At 34.4% G+C, this 18,970-nt stretch overlaps 2 protein-coding genes across 2 annotated transcripts in view; one reads left to right on the top strand and one right to left on the bottom strand.

Moving 5' to 3' along the window:
• Positions 1 to 14,181, bottom strand: part of LOC123681331 (tissue inhibitor of metalloproteinase) — a 96,737-nt gene extending 82,556 nt beyond the window's left edge. The window contains exon 1 of the mRNA XM_045619671.1: positions 13,943 to 14,181. The gene's annotated coding sequence lies outside the window, so the exon portion shown is untranslated. The remainder of the gene's footprint in view (positions 1 to 13,942) is intronic.
• The window catches only part of LOC123681330 (synapsin-like), a 126,693-nt gene that overhangs the window by 98,614 nt on the left and 9,109 nt on the right, over positions 1 to 18,970 (top strand). The window lies entirely within an intron of this gene.

Consider the following 18,970-nt stretch of genomic DNA (forward strand, 5'->3'; position numbering starts at 1 on the left):
ATTGCTCAGAATTTGGTCTCCCTTGACAAAATCCAAGGTCCGGTACTGAGTGATGTACTATAGTCTAATTTCATAATCTTTTCAAATTCAATTATTGACCTTTAATTCATAAAAAATTTCACTGAAGCTGATATTTTTCATCCCAGGAGAACCAAATTCAAACAAACAGTATAAGTAAAAAATCGGTAGGTTCACTTTTTAATCAACACCCCTATACTGAGTTTAATTGGGCAATATACGTAGGATCAGTCATAGAAAACTGAAATATACTGGATCGAAATAAGATATTTTCATTATGATAATTATGTGTTGAGGGTATTCATACGTTGACAGTCTTTTCTAGACATCTTGAATAATAAACCTAATAAGATGCTATAGTATCTTTATAAATAGAACAAATACTAAAAACAATCAACAAAACCCACGTTAGCTACCACAACAAAAATAAAAATGGTGGTAATCCACACCTGGACGCATAATAGGGGTGTTGCTTCTAATTGGTTCAAAATTCAATCTTGGTTTGCTCGATGGAGAATTGAAGTGAACCCTAGGAAGAGCGAAGCTGTTCTTTTCAGCCGAAGGAAAAAAGATCACCAAGGACACGTTCTAATGTTCGGTAGGAGGATCGAATGGAAAAACGAGGCCAAGTATCAAGGAGTGATACTTGACAAGAAGCTCACTTGGAATCAACACGTCATATCATCTGTGACGAAGGGAAAGACAGCGTTGAAACCGCTACTTTGCAAAAGCAGCAAAATGTCTCTTTCCAACAAGCTTCTTCTCTATAAGTCCGCCATTCGGCCGGTCATGTCTTACGCTTGCCCGGCATGGGAATACGCCGCAAAGATGCATCTGCAGAGATTTCAAGTCGTGCAGAATACTATCCTGAGACGAGCCGTAAATGCATCATGGTTTGTCAGCAACGTACGGATACATGAAGACCTGCAAATACCATTCCTAGACGACCATCCAAAAGATCTGAGCGTGAAGACCTTCAGTAAAATGGAAAATCACGCAAACCCTCTTTAAAGAAGGCTTGCGACTATGATGAAAAAGCCCCTAGCAAACACAAAAGACCGAAGATGGCACTTCCTTAGGACGAGTTTGTTGAAGCCAAACCCTTACTGACACAGAGATTGTGTAATGATTACACAAACCTTCTGAGTGGCATATTGCCACCTGCTAGAGCAGATCAAAATAACTCACCAGAGGTGAGTTATATTGAGGTTGAGCAGTAAAAGGCTAATAGCCTGACTGCAAAAGAGAAAGAAGTTTCAAGTTCCTTGCGAATCTATTTACTGTGCCGTTTAGTCTCTAGAGAAAAGAATAATGTTTATAAGGTCTTTTATTGAAAATAATGAACCAAAATGACATCAACGTTGTCGAAACGGCGTAAAAAGCAAAAAAAGGGTTGCTATTTGAATCTCAGGCAATTCATTACAATCTTTGTATCTATCTATCGTCTGGAATTCAAGCAAAATAATTCAGAGACGACTCGATCTGCTCATTCACATTTCCCGAATATTGGCAAACTAGCCGACGCCCACGTGGGACGCATCAGAAGCCTCGTTTCCGTTACCAGCCGCCCGAAAACGTCCGTTGTTTACCCACGGCCACCTCTTCGCCGTTCCAACAATAGCCTTATTGCCCATAAAACCGATAGCCGAGGGAAAAAATGCATCTATGCGCCGTTGCCCAGATGCACCAGGCCATCTTACATCATCTGGCTGATACCTCAAGTAATTTGTATATTTTCGAATTTGAATCGTTTATTTTTAGCGGAGTGATCTTTAGACGCCCACGCGGACGTCTATTAATAAGCCGATCAAAACATTTTATTATTATTACCAGTGGCGGCTCATTCCATTGGACTGATGGCAGTGCATCAGCAATAATTTTCGAGAAATTACCTCAATACGTTGCGTTCAATTTACAGGGTAAGGAGAATAACAAATTGAATTTGGATCACCTTGTACATTTCTTCTTCTTAGAGCAGACTAACTAACAAAAGGTAAATATACAGGGTGAGTCAAAAATGTGTACCGAGCTTTCTGGGGGTGATAGTACATTGAAAAATAAGTATAGTTTGATAAATAAACTTATGGCCAAAAATGCATATTAAGAGAGATATATCCTTCCAAAGTTGATGAATTTAAAAAATTTCTCTCATTACTTCTAAACGGTGAATGCAAGAAGATTGAAATTTCGTGCATAAATGTGTGTTGTTGAAATACATTTTTTGTATTACACTTCTACATTCTTTGGTTATCGATGAATCTCGCGATTAATGCATCTGCTGACATCATGTGACTACAAAAACTCAAATATCTTTCAAACGGTTCAATTTGTATTTGAATAAGAGTGCCTTTTTCATGTAATTCTCTTCACTGCATCGAATGCTTCTATTTTTTTCAACAAAACGAATACAACGAAAGAAGTTGTCCCCAAAAAATCATGACTTACTCACTAAAACCACACTTTATAATAGTATCAGAAATGTAGGAGTGTAATACAAAAATGTATTTCAACAAGATACATATATGCACAAAATTTCACTCTGGTGGCATTCACCGTTTAGAAGTTATCCGACATTTTTTTTTTCAATTTTATCAACTTTCGTTGGTATATTTCCCTTACTACGCATTTTGGGCCAGTATGGAACAAATTCATTTTTAGCTAAACAGACCATTACAAGAAATAATGCTGAAACACGTCGATTTTTTATTTTAATTCACCGTCTTTTAAAATAACAATCTAATATACAGGGTGAATTTCAAGTAATGACGTCACCTTCATTTTTTTAAATGAAACACTCCCATTTTGTCTCAATTTTCCGATTACTCTAGCTGAGCTGATACCAAAAATGTATCATATCATAGTTTTGTGTGTGCTCATAAAGTAACGCGTAACATTCTTTATTAGTTAAATTAACAATATAATCAAAAATACTTATTGTCTAGCGGCAATTGGTTTGAATGTAACACCCTGTAGTTTGTTACATTTTTAAATCAATTAAAATGAGCTGTTTCCAAACATGTTTGGTACTTGTGATCTAGCATACAGAAATAAATTATTTCTTATTTTTATACGTTTTCATTATTCTAAAAATGTAACAAACTACAGGGTGTTCTATTCAAACCAATTGCCGCCAGACAATAAGTATTTTTGATAATATTGTTAATTTAACTAATAAAGAATGTTACGCGTTACTCTATGAGCACACACGAAACTATTGTATTTCTGTCCACCCTGTACCAATTGGAATCAACATGTGATACATTTTTAGAATCAGCTCATCTAGAATAGTCGGAAAATTGAGACAAAATGGGGGTGTTCCATTAAAAAAAAAATGACGGTGACGTCATCACTCGAAAGTAATCCACCCTGAATATGAGATTATTATTTTAAATTAAAAGAAAAAATCGACATGTTTCAGGATTATTTCTTAAAATGGTCTGTTCAGCTACAAATGAATATGTTCCATACTTTACGGACACAGTGCATGTATTAGAAAAATACGAGCCGTCTCTGTAACCGATCAAAACATTTTATTATTATTTTACGATCGGTGCGCGTTCTCTTTGAATCATCGGATTAAGACGTCGGAATCAGGCTGTATTCGAAGACGCCGGTCGTATCACTCGACGGCAGACGACGACAAGAGGATATTCGGGTTTTTAAAAGGTGATTTATGAAGAGGTATTTTTCCTGGCAACACATCATTCAGGGAAGGCCATCAATTCGGCGTTTTTCGATTTGACAGGCCTTTCATCAATGACAATCTACGAGATCTGGGCGTAAAAAGTCGAATGGATTTGTACGACATCAGATTTTATGGCCGTTGATGGTTGAAAGCGATTTTGGCAATTATCCAGTTGTTAGGAAGATAAACAGGCTATTAAAAAATTCTTGAAATCTTATATTATATTTTCAATCCGAATAAATTTATTTCTCTCAAATAAAATAACAATTAAAAAGTAAAATTTCGCGAACGCAATTTCACCAGCCGTGGCATCAATGGCGTCACTTCTTATACAAAGTATTTGTTGCATTTATGATGTTAGTAAAAACTTATTATTGTTGTCTTCATATTGATGATGGACTAGGTATATGTTAGATAGTTTATTGGCTGTTTCCATCATCTCCAATGAACTATCTAATATATAGTTCATCATCAATATCAAGACAACAATCAGAAATTCGGAATGGGCCCGAATTATGTCAAGAGGTCAGGAAATATGAGAAAACCTCAATTGAACTTGCCAAAGAAACTAACCATCTAACGTTTCTACACCTTACCGGACTACCGGAGACCGCAATCTTGTTCCTAAGGGTCTCAGAGTAAAACTCCCAATAAGAGACAGAAGGGCAGACAGAATCGCCAATAGAGCAAGCTAAGCACTTTCAAGAAAAAGGCTCAACTATCACCAGTCAGATGATATAAACAGCCCAATAAACTATCTAACAAACTTATTATCAGTTATAGTTCCCCGTTGAAGAGATCACTGTGATTCATCACAATATTACTGTAGCAATATATTTGAAATTAGAATTCAGAACACCTTTGATATGACAAACTGATGAAAAACATTTGTGACAATTTGAAGAACTGAATGTTCGTCGATACCTTCATATAAGCTCTTTAAATTTTATTTTTCGGTTGTATAATATATTATGAATGTATTGTGTGTTTCAGTCACTTTTTGAATTCTACTGCACCTATAGTCCAGTAGATATCTATATACATTTTACCTAGAAAAAATTCCGAACGAATGAAACTTCTAGAGGTTGTTTGAGGGTGCTGTGGGATGACTCTGTCAATATACTATAATTTTCATCGACTGTATCTCAATTGATATTAGGGTTACGAAAAGTTTGTGAATATAAAATTGTAGAGAATTTAATGTTTTACAACTTGAAAATGAACATTTTTGTCGAAAAAAATTTAATTTAGAGGTTATGAGCAAAAAACTGAAAGAAGTCTGGAAATGTTGAGGTTCTTCGGCCCTCCTCAAGTTAGCACAGGGCCCTCATGTTGGAAACCTTGACAGTCATTTCACAACACCCCCGAACAATCTGTAGAAGTTTCATTAAGTTCGGAATTTTTTCCAGCAGACCCACGTTTTTTGAATTTGTCTACTGGACTACTAATGCAAACTGTCAATATCTCATGAGAATTTAAAGTTACATAATAATGAAATACAGTATGGATAAGCGAAAATTCTCTAATCATGTAAATATTGCGTGCTAGCCAAATTTTACGATAATCACTATCAGAAATTCTGTTTACGTTCAATGTTTACAATAAATTTGTCAATCATTTTTCAAAATCGCACGGTTAGACTTAATCTCAGAAAAAGGTCAAATTCATTCAAGATTGCAATCCTGCAGTCATCTTTCAATTAACCCAGAACCGAATATTTTTATATTATCTAATCACTATGCATATCACTATTTAACCATTTCAGAAAAAAATCCAATCTTATGGAGCCCATAGCTAAGTACTATACCTTTTCAACTGCAAATTCAGATTCAACAAATTCAAATTGGGAATTATCGAATTCAAATTGGGACTGAATACGTTCAAACTGGGACTATATAAACACATGCAAATTGGAAATAAACACATTCATATAGGTTATAATCAAATTCAAATTGGGGCAATTCGCAAGTTTCTCCTCAAAGAACGCACTTCTTATGTTCTATAGTGAATCAACTTTTCATATTTACTCAAAATATATTGAAATAAATACCTAAATATATCAGAAAATCAAAAAACAAACTTCAGGCGTGCCAAACGACGTGAAACAACCGATGACTCTAGGAGAGCAAAAGTTGCCAAACCTTGGATTTCAGCAAGTAGATACAGAAAATAATAAATATTCTGCTTGTTATAAATTCGACAATCAGGAAAAATATCGGATTGCAAATATTCAAATTTGCATATTTAATCGAGAATCACTCAAATAAATATATTTCATTCAATATATCATACATTCATAACGATTTAGGAAAATTGTGGATTTGAAAATATATCACAATCCGACAACGTAATCTAACCATGTTGGGGACATCCCTTTATCTATGTTTATTACTCTTTGTGTTGTTCCTATGTGAAATTGATTATTCCCAATTTGAATGTGTTCAGTCCCAATTTGAATTTGGTTATTTCCAATTAGAATTTGTCAATTCCTAATTTGAATTTGTTAATTCCCAATTTTATTTTGTTAAATCTCAATTTGAAGTTGAAAAGGTATAAATAATTCTAGATTATTCTAGCAAAAATTAGGAGAATAAAAATAGGCGGTAAACAAGTGTTTAGTTCGAGTCGAGCAATCAATAATACGGACTTTAATGTTACCAACTAACAACCAGTTTATATTTCCATGTTGTTAACAGGAGTTCTTACGCTCAACACTCTTCTGTTTGTCTTGAAATCCGAGAGATCACATCGTAAACAAAGGTAATACTAGCTTCTAATTAAGCTCCTATCCATGTAATCCACCAATACCAATAAAGATTATGAATAACTGTCCAGAATTCCTTATAGAAGCTGCAGACGGTCGTTTGAACACCAGTACGCGCGTATTTTGCCTTCCTTATAAGCGAGCCTATTGACCAAACGCAATAACAGCACTTTGCTCAATTCATCTAATGTTAATAACAGATTATTTCAAATGTGCGCGCATTACATCGAGGCCAAAGCAAATAACAACGTCGGGAGATGTCGTCTAGTGTTTGGTCAACAACGATTCTTCATTCCTACAACAGAATTTGAATGTTTTGGGAATTTTTCTCATGTTATAATAGAAGGCGGTTTCACATTATAATGTTTTCTACCTAATGGTGTAAATATTGTCTTTTCGTGACTTTTCTTAATAGGCAGATCAAAGGAAAACAACAACATATGAAGATGCTTTTAAAAATAGATTGGCGACATCATATTATCATTATTTATGCCCAGCGGTCATCACTAGCGTAACTAGGGGGGGGGTAGACTCTAGTTCTGTAGCTAACCTAAAAAATATGCAATTATGCTACTCGGGAAAGGTTACGCTGCAATATAAACAACTAGCTTTAAAATCTCCGATTGAATAACAGATTTTTCAAACATCAATCTATGTTATCATCGGTCACTGCGATTGATTTAAAAAAATTAACAACTACATATATGAAATGGAAAAAATAGCAGGGTTTTTTTCCGCACGCAAATATTAAAGAGTCGCATCAATCATAAAATTTTGGCATATCTTTATGCGCCAATCATAAAATTCAAACGTTTCTCTATGCGGCTGAGCGCACAAAAATATAATTTCTTATAAGTCGATATCAAGACGAAAACGTAAATGTTTCATTTACGCTGGTAGAACAAATATTGTTCCTAACTCATGTGGAAAGTGCCTTCTCCGCACTCGACAGTTTGCAGTATCTTGCGGAAAAGTATCACTTTCGACACTTGTTAGGAAAATAACTATTTCCTAACAAGTGCGGAAAAAGGGTTAAAAGCGCACTCTTGTAAAAAAAACCTATTTAAGTAGTATAATGGGAAGTGAGAGATTGACTGAGCTCGATCTGTTGAATATTCATTATAATTTTTAATTCGATTTTGACAATGTATTAGATATCCTGGGAACATCTTGAAAAAAACGGCATACTCAAAATTATTTGATTTTATTATCTTTGGTCTTTGTACTTCGACCTTCAGTTCAATCTCATTTTGCCCAAATTTTTGCAAGTTGAGCAGACAGTGATCTTCTTGAAAGAATAGACTCGACTCATTAATTAAATATTCGAAGTCAAAATCAATTCTGTCCGTTCAGCTGGCCTTTTTCACGATAACTCATGAAGTTAATACAGAGAAGGCTTTGAATTTTCAGAATAGGTTCAAGGTCCTAATATCTCGATTGAGTTCGTTAATGACCAAAATCCTTTGGATGGTTGCCATTTTAATCCCATATGTGACTTTGTTTCCTCGTTTAGTTGCAAATCAGTGGAACGTATGTTCATGCCAATTTCCGGAGGATCGTATCATTGGGAGATCAAAAAAATGTTTAGATCTCAGAATCTGAATCTATCAGTCAGATTTCAGCTAAATCTTTTGTTCATACATCTATCGATTGAGTAATACAGAAAATAATTAACTTCTCTTAATCAGATGGCCCTATAAATCACAGAATATCCTCTATAAAATGAAACAAGTGCACGTGCTTTTTTCATTTTTGGGTGTAGCTGCTTGAGGCAATGATAAAATGAAAGACATCAATAACAGAACAATATTTCGAGTCAACAATTCCAAAATCACGTAATTCTCGAAACAATTGTATTTTAACAAGAATTGCTCTTTTAATCAATTATCAAGACACTGATAAAGAATATAGTAATTTATGAATGCAGAAGACCAATCCCCAAATTCCAATAACAACCCATATAATCAGGCTCATTTCTCAAGTGCACTTACTCGAACAATCTTCCAACATTTCAATTAATATATCTTCACTCATTGTTATCTGAGGACCTCTCCATCAAGCCAAAATGAAAGTGAACGCCCAATAAAGATCATTTACAGTGCATCATCGCAATTACCCAAATATCTCCAGAGTATCGCCTCAGCTTTCCCAGATACAAACATTCGTTTAAAAAAAATAAACCACAATGTAATTTATTATGATATATGCGGTTCGTTCAACTTGCAAAATATGCTGAATCGTTAAGTAAGATATTGTGGTATAGGCTGATACTTTAATTAAGATGATAATAAAACATTGAGTAATCAGAAATACATTTCTTTCCAAGCAACAGACGTGTGGTCTTAGATTCGATATTTCTGCATTTCAGCTCGTTCTCTGGGTTTACGTTCTCCACAATATAAATATCCAAATTGCCAATCGATTAACACTGAACATTTTGGGATATCTGCATGAAATATCCTTGTTTATTCTCGCATTCAAGTTAGAAAAACAATCATATGTTGAATTCCAATCGATTGATACATTTTGGGACCTGATGGAAAAAGAATGGTTGTAAGGTCAGAACCCTGTGGAACTCCGTATTTGATGCGGCTTTCTGGTGACAATGTCTTATCGTAGAAAGGAAAAGCTATAATTACCATAAACACTAATTACTGTTTTTTCTCTCTATTCGAAAAAATCAAGTCGCCAAGTGTGTGTTATCCGACGATTTTCTCAGTAATTCGTCTCGGCATATTTAGCGGCTTGTTTATCAACTCTCCCGCAGTTGCAACCTTTCAACCTTCACGCTAGATAAATAATCGATTTCTATGTACTAGTATAATAAGCAAGCGACTGAATTATGACAACCATATCGGCTTTTCAATGGTACCAGACTGTCGACAGGAGACGAAGGTTATTTTGCGTTTCTTTAAAATTAATCCTGAAATAATTGCTAGCTTCTCTGGCATACTAACCGCTTCCTTTTTAGGTAGATGCTCCTCCCCAAAAGTATACTGCTTGAGACCTTCACTGCTGATCGATTGTATCGGTTTGTAATTAATAAGAAATATTATGAGAGATTAAACTGTTTTGGGTTTACGATTGAGATTGGAGATATATTGCTGAATGTACGGGGTGACTCTGGAAAAAGTATGTCCCCTCGAAACGGCAAACTTGCAGCAAAAATGAAGCTATTACCAAGTTTTTGGATTTCCATGTCTGCCTATTTGTATTTTTGTTATCAATAAGATTTCTTTTCAAATTTTCTGAAGACCAAAGCAAAAAACTCTTCAATGGGTTATTTCTTCTCTTTTCAACAAAATACATATCTCCAATTCAATAAAAATGATCATCTTGTCAACAACATACAAATGTATTTCTTCATGTAAAACAGAGCTGTGTTAATTACACCAATTAGGACTCAAGAACGTCTGAAACGATTCATGATTTGATTTCTCCCAGTCCCAAATGGCAGTAGAATCATCAAAATGAATTCACAAAGGAAAAATTGTAAATTAAGACATAAGGAAACCATAAAGGACACGTTTTTGTTGAATTCTGAAGAGTCCAGAAAACAAATTCTGCTGATTATTTCATATAATATAAAATCTCCAAATCTTAAAGGATTTAGCCATAAAAATTATTTCAAAATTTTCTCAAGATTTTTCTCAGTTGAAAGGCACAACAAAAACCTCAGATTCACCTTCAAACTATGAATAAATACACATTTCATGAACAAATCATCTGAGCTTACTCTTCGAAGATCCCTCTTGAAGAATTGTGGAACTTCCTCTGTGTACTTTATACTTCATTCTACAGCAATTCGAAATGTTAAAGATAAGGGTATAACCGATTTTTCTACCTTCATAATCAGTTAAAAGTGAGTTATGAAGTCAGATGGGTTTCTTCAAATATGCAATGGTGTTGGCCAAAACTGACCTACCATGAGCAGAATACTTCTTGGATGCCCCCTGTAACGCAATTTAAATTCGACCACGTAGTAAGTCAGTTTCGCGGAATGGACCAACCCCTCCCACACACAGCTATCCATTTAAGATGAGCCTTAAATCAAGTTTTTTATCTCCATCTTACCGAATCTCATAACGTACACTGTCAATCACAGTTTTATTGTAACCCAATACCGGATCTTGACAGCAAATACAGGATCCAATTTCAAATGTCTGATCGATGGTTTCGTTCATCCGCAATTCTTCTGTGTGAATCGGGAATTTGAATATTTATAGCCGATTGAAGACATCATAAATATGTGCATTTTTGAATAGCTCCATCTGTTAATGGAGCTGACAGATGGAACAGTAGGAATGATGAATATGTATGGGTTTGTGGGGGATAAACAACTATTAGTTCACTCACAAATCGGTGATTTAATTCGACAATTGCAGCCGTCATTTCATTATTGATTCGATTAACAAAAATTTCCATTTTATTAAAATAACAAGCTTTGCTCTCACTATGCCAGTAGATCCCTCACTGGTTATCCGTCAAGAAATATTCATTTTTTTTTAACACCCAGGATCGTGAACTGATTTTAGACGATCCACCAGGTATACTCGTTTGATTCTTGGAGGGGGGACTCCTTGTGACTTTTTTTCCTAGGACACATGCCCACATGAAAATATTTGATACGAATAACTTTTCATTATGATAAAAATGGTTGAAAGAAAGAGTATCAAAATTTCTATCATTGAAAAAACATCAAACATCAGATTATGACCCTCAGTAGATATTTCGTCGTGGTGCTTTCAAATTGCCACAGAGGAATGAGACTAGAATGTCAAAATAATTCGTAACACCCCGTATACTCGAAAACCACGTGGAAAATCGAAGGTTTCGAAGTTTTCCTGGGGCTTCGAGACGATTTCGAGGGGGGTCTTATTCTTGTCATTTTTGCTCTAGATGGTCCCGTTGTGATTTTGTATACCTACATACCTGGATTCTTAGCGAAAGGACTGTCTCTATATGAGAATTATCACAATGTTTTCATGATACGAAGACTTCTTCATATGGAGTGTTAAAAATTTTATCCTTAATCTGTTCGAATTATAGTGTAACGAAACAATTGTATCTATTTCAATTAATAGAAATTTCCTGAAATGGTATTTCAGACCAAATTTCCATCTAGTCATGAATCTATCCATCTATCACAAAGTCATAGAATTAATAACATCAATGACAAAATTTAGAAGAAAAAATACACATTTTCCTCTTAGCTGCAGCCTCATTAGATATTTGAATAGATCGAAAATTATCGAAAATCATGCCAAGAATAATTATCCACACAAATATTTCATAGTCAGGAAGATTCAACCAAAAGGTTTTGGATTAAAACATTCAATCAAATCGAAATATTTCAGTACAATAGGTCAAACAAAAACTTTCAACAGAAACTTAGTAGGACACCACACCAGGAGAATTGAGTGGAAAGTATAGAGTTGAACCATATAATTTTCATACAACTTAATAATGAAGAATTTAAACGAAGTCAATGTCACTCTATCCAGTTTGATGTAGTATTTAATAGCATATCATTTCAAGCTCCAAAAATGAACGAAACGGTGAAAAGTACGTAGATACAAAATTATAGGGTCTTACGTGATGAAATTCGAGAAATGAAAGTATCTGCCGACAAATGATAATTTTTTAATGCCTGTATTAGATATACAAACTTGGGTAACATGCACTCGTATTATAATCCTTGATGTAATCACATCGGTATAGTTGAAAAGATAAACTTTTAATTACCTACATGAAACATTTCGTGCATTAATGGCTGTAAAATTTTATGTTTCGTCAGGCAATTCATGAGATGGTTAAATAAAATACAGAAAATCGTTAAAATTGTGATCTATAGGGACATATAGGGACAGTTTATGAAAAATTTTTGAAATGTTGTCAACTGAAAAGTGGAGAAACTCGCGAATTGAGTGAAATATAGTATCACTGATATGTTTTCATTTCTGCGCGCTTTATGTTAAAATTGATAGTTCATGTTGGGGACAAAATTTGCGCACTGAAAATGACATATGCTCCCTCCATCCTTTTTCATTACTCTGGAGTGAATCTAAGAGAAATCTAAGAAGAATTCACAGACGACATTATTCAGTTAATCGACTCACTATTCTTCGTATTGTAGATACATTTGAGTACTACTACAAAGTACTGAGTCGTACTTGGTACTACTTTCAAGTTTGTCTTTAATACAACGAATATTGAATCGATTAACTGAATAATGTCGTTCATTAATTTTTGTAAGATTTCTCTCTGTACCTATTCACAAAAATGCATTGATTTTGAGAAGCAATTTAGCAATTTCTTAACAGCCCAAACTGCAATACTTGTTATGAGGAGAGATAAATACCAGTTGCTGCAACTCATTATCCAGGGAAATATAATGAGCAAAAGATCCATCGGAATAAGAAGGAACTCATGATTGAAGAACGTACAATTGCAACAACTGCAATAACAATTGCTAGCTGTTTAGGTTTGCACTATCAAAAATACGCATAGCTTTGACTTCGGAACGAAAACGGCACCTAAAGAAGAAAAACAACCCTGAAGCGTGAATATTTCCATGATTGAATGATATAACCTACTAAACACAAATGACATGAGAAATGTAAAGAAATAATACACAGTTTTGCCATTACAACAATTTTGAGTTATATAATTCCTATTGAAAAACGCTTAGAGAATTGAGGATTAACAATTGAAGAGACATTCAATGCAAAAAGTTAAGGAGAAAACTTAAAATTCTGAAAAAAAGAAACAAATAACATCAAAAAAACAGGGTCATTTAATTTTCCACTAAACCAAGCTAAGAATTTCATTAAAGAATTCTTGAAAATTCCTCACTCATATAGGTGCAGAACAAAAATAAAAGGATAAAAACAATCAAAGGACATAGGAATGTGGAATATTATGATTGTGAAGCACAATACAAAAAACAGATAATCGAAATATACATACTTCTACAAATCAACTGCTAAATATGAAATGCCATAAAAATTGAGATTTTTCACTAACGTCGATATTCAATTTGAGTGAACATCAAACAGATAAAACCTCAAAGAATAAAATGAATTGAGAGAATAGTGAAGGTAAACAGCAAAAGGTGTCATGTACAAATACTCAAAATCCCTAGAAAATAAATTTATACTATCATCAATGAAAAATAGTGGAAAATAAACAATTCACTAAAAGGTAGAGAAGATATTAGTGGAACAATCTCGAAAATTTACTAGTAGACTCAAACAAAAAATCACTAAAAAAAATAAAGATTAAAAACAATACGAACAACAGTAATCAAAAGAGAAAATCAAAATATGTTTCTCAAATATTTGTTTTCATCTCGATATTACTTGTCTTTCACTCTACCGAAAAAAATGTTCATAACCGAAATTGGCGACCCGAAGTCTCATGCAGCCATCAACCACTGATCAAAAAACATTCTTTTTCGTTTCATAAAAACTCACTTGCTTATTTTCCTTCCTCTTCAATAGGTAGAAATTCCGCCGGTATAGGCTAGCGAAAGCCGGCACAGCACCTTACTGAACTTCAAAAGAACCGCACCAGCTATTTCAACGCGATCTCAAATATGACTGAGTGGTATATTGAGGACTCGAAAGGAGATTCCATCAACCGAATCGGCTGAGTGTGCCCTCTGACGCGCACAACGTGCTCAGTCGCTTTCCCACCATCGCGGTCTCGGCCACCTATTGCCTTACCGTACCGTAAACACACGTCGATAACAATTGAACCATGCCAAAATCGGTTATTCTTATCACGGAGCGCGAGCTGCGCCGAGGCCCGTCAGCCGACACGACATAACCTATTTTCGGAAGCAACTGCGATGCTGCAGCGCGGAAGGAGGAAGTAAAGCCGACCGTGCGGTATCTTAATCTTCTGGAAGAACTCTTCAAGTTCTATGGTCGATTGACTGGAAAGCAAAAAATGAGGAAAGTACTGATGTGAAGTCAGGTGCTTTCAAGCGCTCTTCTATTCGTGCACCACATATACCTATAAACAGTTATGTGGTCTCCAAAGGCGCAATTAGCACATTAATGAACTAGGGTTCAAAAGCTTCTAACCTTCCTTGAATTTTCTATGACTGTGCTGATGCTATAAACACGCAATTTAGCAGGAGGCTTGAAAGTGATATGCTATACAGGGTTTCACCACTCTATTACGGTTAAGCGCTGAAATTTTAGATTTTTTTTTTCATTATCGTTAGGCCTCATTTGATAATGAAGATTCGTTTGATTGAAAACATGGTATCTGACTGGAGAATTCGTGTTTTTTTTTATGACAAAAGTAGTTGTTTCAAAACGTTGAATAATGGACTTCCGCAGGGATCGGTTTTGTCTCCCATACTTTTCAATTTATACTAGTGTGACATCCCTCTCACCTTATCTGAGAAATTCATCTATGCCGATGATATTGCTCTTTTGTTTCGTCATATTGATTTCGGAATTATTAAAAATACTTCAAATGAAGATCTGAAAATTGTGAAAAATTTATTTGAGTGGTGTTTATGCCCTTATCCGAATGAAACAGAAGATTGGTGTTTTCATTATTCATTTGAATAATCAACAGAAATATAGAAAATTGAAACCATCTTGAACTACTATCATACTCTAAAATATCTTGGAATTAAACTTGATTCTTCTTTGAATTTCAAGGTCCACTTGGAAAATTTGAAGTAGAGGACTAATATGCTTCAAAAATTAGCAGGTTCTTCATGGGGTGCTGATGCCATAACTCTTCTTACGGCAGCTTTGGTTTTTTCTGCTGGTGAATACTGTTATTTTGTTTGGTTTAATAGTATTGTTTGTTTCATAAATTGATGCACAGCTAAACGTTTCTATGAGAATTATCAATGGAACTATTAGATCTACACCTTTCCATTGCTTACTAGTGCTATGACATATACGGCTCATATTCGTAGACAGGTCTCAGTCAAGAAATCTTGGGAAAAAATTCAATTCTACCAGAACTTATTTCCAATTGTATCTTACCTCCCAGATACTAGAACTGCCAGATTAAAATCACGAAAACCTTTATGGATTAATACCTTCCTTCAATCTAATGAAAGTGTCAAGGAAATTTGGCGTTCAGAATGGAGTTCTTGTAATGTCTTCAACAAAAGTCTAATCGTTGATACTTCAGAGGAAGTTATAGGTTTCAATCTACACAGGGAAATTTGGTGTATTTTAAATCTACTTAGGACTGCTCGTGGTCGTTTCAATAACATGCTCCCCAAATGGCATTCTATTGAGAGCCCATTATGTAAGTGTGGTGTAGACGAAACTATTGACCACTTGGTGCATACTTGTCCAATTTATAAATTTCATAGAGGTTTCCAAACTATCCATTCAGTTTCAGATTCTTTTTCAGAATGAGTCGCTCACTTCAAATCAATATAATAAACTAAAATGTATTACTCCTTTCTGGTTGTGAACCGTTTTTGTTGTCACGGAAATATTGAAAAATTCTTCTTTCTATATTCTTTCTATATATTTCTTGAATTTTCTATGATCCTGGTTATGCGATCAGAATTGCAGACATTATTTCCAAATTATAGAACGATCCTTTCTGTTTTGTTTGTATCTTATAGCTCCAATCAAGTATCTTTGATGTCTTGAATTAGGTCCTTCATTGAAGCAGGTATATGCCTCATACCTATGTCGAACAAACTATTTTATATAGTTTTATATTTTTTTTGTTATTTATCCCTTGAAAAATAACAAATGATGTATTGTTGTACCTATACTGAGTCAAAAAACAGAGCACTATAGAAATTATGAAATCAATTACTTTGTTCAAGAGTTTTTTTTTTATAGAACGACTATTCTATAAAACAATAACATCGTTGAAAATCGTTGAACTCGTTAACGAACTAAAAAAAAATGAGGTTCGACATTGATGGCACATACTCTGTAATTTTTTCGGGATGCAACTGTTTTTCTTCAAATGAATGACTGCTCTTTTCGCTCCAAGTCCTCAAGTTCAAATTATTAACATAACTGTCTGAAATGACTACCATCAATGAACATGACTGTAAAAGCAAAGGGCGGATCATTTGTTGAATCACAGAAGCAGCGAGATGACAGCCTTAATTCTAAAAATATGGGTAAAAATGAATGCTTTTGCAAAATACTTGAAATTGTAATACCTAATGATTTTCAACTCTACACTTCGAGGACTCTGGTAGATCTCTCAGAAAGCAAGTTAGAAAACAGGTTGCGTTATGTTTAGGCTTTGTTATTATGTCGTCTCATCTCAATAGGTACAACTTTGTTAATCTAACAGCGAAGGCTTGAGTGCCTTCCATCACCAGAACTCATGTTCAATTACAAAAAATGAATAGCTATAGGTAAATTTCAAAAAAGCAGAATCAATAAGGCTACGGTTATTGGAATAAGGATGAAAAAAACCAACTGAAAGAAATAAAATGAAAGAACCATGCCAATAAAAATAGAATACAATAATGAAAACAACACAACTTTACATCAAATAACTCAAGTCAAGAAATTATGTGAGATAAACCAATAATACGGATGCAGAAAGTCCCTTCAACTATTTCAGGGACTACAACACAATGGCAATACCTTTAGGAACTACTGACGATGTGGTCAATAGATATCCTGGAATATTCTCTATTTACTCTCACATTAAGTAACAAATCAATTATCAATCCAACAATATGTACAAGAAGTTGACCATTTTCCTGTTTCGCAATTAAGATAATTAGTCGTTTTTCCAAATTAGTAATATATTCCATATATCATACTTCAAATGACGTTTTTCTATTGAACCAACACAAAACTATCGTACAAGTAACTTCTGAATCATATCAACAAGGAAGCCTAAGCACAAAAAAGGCATCACTTGTGACAATTCTAGATTAAAATTGCTATTGCATTATCAACTACACTTTCGGCAAATCCAATCATCACATTCAACGAAAGACAATGCCCCACTGATAACAAAAAATGTTTCTGAATCACTGATTCGTATTTAGCAAGAAAATCTATTTGAACTTCAACAACTCTGATAAATTAATTTCATATCGAAAGATACACATAATTGATTCAATTCATGCACGGGACAGTCTCCAGAAGGTCTAGCAGTTGAAGAAATTACTCATTTGTGATGGTGATGGTAAACCCAAAACAACAGTTGGTTATCAGAAACATGACGCTATTGTAACAACTTCCTGTTTTGAATACAAATCGTCATTTTGCTTGAGGAACTCACACAGAATAATATCCGCGATTTTTTTCGAGGCGCCAACACATGTTAGTTCATCTATATCTTTTTATTACACCAACTTCACATTCTACACCGGTTGAGTGAACAAGAAATCTTAAACACATAAAAGAAGGCATCGCTTGTGACAATACCAAACTCATAATTGCTATTGCATCATCAACTCACTTTAGCCATTTCCATTTATCCGCATTCAATGAAAAACCATCTCCCTAAATCTGAATCTAAAATCTATTCAGTATCGAACAAGTGTGTTGATTTTGTTAGCACAAGGGCGAAGACATCTCATTTCGAAATATGCACATAATTGATTCAATCTACAAACATGACAGACTCCAGAAGGTCTAGCAGTTAAAGAAGAAGTATCTTCTTTAACTCATTCTGATGGTAAACCCAAAACAGTAGTTGGATCATCAGAAAAATGATGCTATTGCTACAGCCTCTCGTGTTGAATACAACTCGTCATTTTGCTCTCCTTCATTCAGAATGAACCCACACGGAATATCAATAATCAAATGACTAAAGAGATTAACTCATCACCTAAAACCGTGATTTTTATTCGTAGCTCCAAATCACGATCCTAAATTCCTCTATTTACTATGCCAGCTTCTCAATCCACATGAGTTGAGTGAATAAGAAAGCTTATTTAAAAAAAAAAAGAAATCACTTGTAATTACCTATATGATATTGATAATGGATACTGCATTTATACCAATTACACTTTTGGCAATTTGAATTATGTACATTCCACGAAAAGTAATTTCTCCTCTAATGAAAAGAAAGTGTGAGCATATGATTCGTATTTAACAATAAAATCTATTCAACCTACTACAAGTCGAGCAGTTTTATCGGAACAAGGGCGAAGCTATTTCCCCTCAAAAAGATGAGAACATCTTTCTGTGAAACATAATAAATTAATCTCATATCGAAAGATGCACATAATTAATTCAATTCACACACATGACAGTCTCCAGAAGGTCTAGCAGTTAAAGAAGTTACTCATAACGCTAATGGTAAACCCAAAACAGAAGTTGGATCATCAGAAAAATGACGCTATCGCAACAGCATCTCGTTTTGAATGCAAATCTTCATTTGCTCTTCATCAATTCAAAGGAACCCACACAGAATATCAATAATCACTAACCCTACGCAACCAAATGACTAATGACTGAATGAGAACCTAGAACTTCAATTTTTTTTTCGTAGCGCCAAATCACAGTCGTGAACTACTC

Source organism: Harmonia axyridis, chromosome 5 (genome assembly GCF_914767665.1).
Source record: "Harmonia axyridis chromosome 5, icHarAxyr1.1, whole genome shotgun sequence".
In the NCBI taxonomy this organism is placed as follows: domain Eukaryota; kingdom Metazoa; phylum Arthropoda; class Insecta; order Coleoptera; family Coccinellidae; genus Harmonia; species Harmonia axyridis.